Raw genomic sequence first — 3,523 nt, 5'->3', positions numbered from 1 at the left:
TTTTCCTGTCTTAGGTTTTTCCACAACTTCCTTCCTATTTCCGAATTATAGATTTTTGTAACATAAAGCATTTTTCAACTCCCCAGATATCATGATTATTGGGATTGTTTTAAATGGACATGTAGTTGTCTAGATGGACCCATCTTAATCTCAAGGAATAAAACATCTTGTCCAGAAGCACCCATCTTAGTCTCAAGGAATAAGACTTGTTGTCCAGAACACCCATCTTAAGCACAAGAAGACTATAAAATGTCTGATATATGGATGCCTGTTTTAAATAAACCAGTATCAATAAAGGAAGATGCTTGTTTTGAAAAACTGCAGCATTTGTGCAGATCTAGAAAGTCATGATAAGCTTGCAGGTTTGGCTTTCAGGACTGAGAGCATCATGGAAATTCAAGCTGTTCTGGGAAGTTAAAGATGAATTCTGGAATTTGATCATGGTGACCATGTCAAACCATGGTTTTATTATCGAGACCACATTAGTGAGAAGCAAGATATAACCGTCACTTTGCTGGCAGCATTCTCAAGAGTTTCTTAAGGTTTTGGTTAAAGACTTTTGTTGGTATACATTTCCTAAACTCATGATATCACACTTGGCATTAATCATTATGAAGCTAAGGCAGTTCCTTCTCTGACATGCATATTTGCCCCTTTGATCTTGGAATCAAGGTCACACAAAAAATTGCATTTAGATATTGGCTGTAGATTTTTTTAATTTGTTCTTATTTCATAAACCTCTTGCTGGATTTTCCTCATACTTTGGATGATTCATTGTGTAACTAAAACAATTCTGCAGCATTTGGTTTCACCCCAGTGATGCTGGGGTCAGGGACACAATGAAAGAAAATTAATATTAAGATTAATTTGTTTTATTTGCTTATTTTTCCTAAACCCCTTGATAGATTTTGTTCATACTTAGAATTCATCATTGTAAATCTAAGACAATTCATCTTGTGACATGCTTGCACAACGTTTTTTCCCAGTGCAGTCAAGGTCACATGTTTTAGAGCAATGCTTGACATGCAGGCCTTGACCATGTTTTTTTTGGGGGGGGGGTCAGCCTACTAAACAATTGATGTGTATACAAATATGTTTGCAAGTGCAATATGTTACAGTTTAATGATTTCTTGATAACTACATCCTGCCAGCTGAAGGACATAAATGAGCTGGCATATCTTCTGTCTCCTCCTTTCCCCCTTCAACCACATTAAAAGCACCTATAGCCCCTATTTATGTAAGGTTCTTTGCTAATAAAAGCACCCATGTAAGGTTCTATGCTAATACAGAAAACTTAAAAATATTACCATAGAAACATCAAATCATGTCCCCAAAATACTGTAGAAATACAGTTGCGAAGAAAGGATGATAGCATAAAAGTAGAATGATGGCTGAATGACTCATATACATGTAGTAGTAATTGACTTGTATAGGCCCTGAAAATTTAGGAGAAATTGAAGCGCGAGTCAGGAACTAACAGTATGTGAATAAGGATGACACGATTACATTTCTTGTGAGTGGTTTTCTTTCTCAAATGGAATTTGATATGTGTTTACTAAGAAAAACCACATTCCAAGCCCATTATACATTGTCTACATACACACACATACAAACACACACTTGCACATGGCCAGATATGCTGCCAGGTCATGGGAGTATAGGTTTCTTGTAAAATTTATTCAGAGCCACACAACTTTTAAACCCTATGGGCAAAATGTTGTGCAAGTCACCTGTGATTCCATGGAATTATTGTTTTTCAATAGGTAGATAAGAGCATGTTTTTTTTAAATTTTCTCCATGATCTCAAATAATCCTTTATCTATGGAGAATATTGTTTAAATACAAGCACCTTTACGATGGAGATCTGTTGAAGTATTACAGAAACTATGGAGGTATTCCAATTGATTTTTGTCTTGGAGGGGTATAGTAATTTGATCCATCAATCAGCCATTAAGGAAATGTCTAAAGCACAACAGCAGTGTGTCATTTTGAAGCAAAGTCAGGGAGGCAGAAGGATAATCTGTGACAGTCAGAGATACAGAAGGATAATCTGTGAAGGTCAACACTAGAGAGGATGAAATATCTGATGATTTGCTGCTAATTAAACATGGGACAGAAAGTGGTGATACTGAAATAACCAGCATGATGATGTTTACTTTGGTTTAGGCCAAACATAGGACAGAAAGTGGTGATACTGAAAGAACCTGCATGAGGATATTTTCTTTGGTTTAGACCAAACATAGGACAGATAGCAGTGACACTGAAAAAACTGGCATGATGATGTTTACTTTGGTTTAGGCCAAACATAGGACAGAAAGTAGTAATACTGAAATAACCCCATGAGGATGTTTACTTTCGTTTATGCCAAACATAGGACATATAGCAGTGACACTGAAAAAAACTGGCATGATGATGTTTACTTTGGTTTAGGCCAAACATAGGACAGAAAGCGGTGATACTGAAAAAAACAGCATGATGATGTTTACTTTGGTTTAGACCAAACATAGGACAGAAAGTGGTGATACTGAAAAAACCGGCATGATGATGTTTACTTTGGTTTAGACTAAACATAGGACAGATAGCCCTGATATTGAAATAACTTACATGATGTTTACTTTGGTTTAGGCCAAACATAGGACAGAAAGCAGCGATACTGAAAGAACCGGCATGATGATGTTTACTTTGATTTAGGCCAAACATAGGACAGAAAGTGGTGACATTGAAAGAACCGGCATGATGATGTTTACTTTGGTTTAGGCCAAACAGGACAGAAAGCAGCGATACTGAAAGAACCGGCATGATGATGTTTACTTTGATTTAGGCCAAACATAGGACAGAAAGCGGTGATACTGAAATAACCGGCATGAGGATGTTTACTTTGGTTTAGGCCAAACATAGGACAGAAAACATTAATACTGAAATAACTGGCATGAGGATGTTTACTTTGGTTTAGGCCAAACATAGGACAGAAAGCAGTAATACTGAAATAACCGGCATGAGGATGTTTACTTTGGTTTAGGCCAAACATAGGACAGAAAGCGGTGACATTGAAAGAACCGGCATGATGATGTTTACTTTGATTTAGGCCAAACATAGGACAGAAAGCGGTGACATTGAAAAAACCGGCATGGTGATGTTTACTTTGATTTAGGCCAAACATAGGACAGAAAGTGGTGACATTGAAAGAACCAGCATGATGATGTTTACTTTGAGTTAGGCCAAACATAGGACAGAAAGCGGTGACATTGAAAAAACCGGCATGATGATGTTTACTTTGATTTAGGACAGAAAGCAGTGATACTGAAATAACCGGCATGAGGATGTTCACTTTGGTTTAGACCTTGCAGAACATTGATACATTGACAGAAATATCTAAGGAACACCATGCAAGAATTGTGGAAAATTGTGTTTTGGATATACATGGCCATGTTTGCAGTGGTTCAGCCTTTATAAAAAGCTGATTATAAAAGGGGATTGATTCTTTTTTCAAAGCAAAATTCAAACTACTCCAAGGAATTGGCTA

The sequence above is a fragment of the Sinohyriopsis cumingii genome, chromosome 2 (assembly GCF_028554795.1).
Source record: "Sinohyriopsis cumingii isolate HCF-2022 chromosome 2, ASM2855479v2, whole genome shotgun sequence".
In the NCBI taxonomy this organism is placed as follows: domain Eukaryota; kingdom Metazoa; phylum Mollusca; class Bivalvia; order Unionida; family Unionidae; genus Sinohyriopsis; species Sinohyriopsis cumingii.
Note: the sequence above shows the minus strand (reverse complement) of the source record.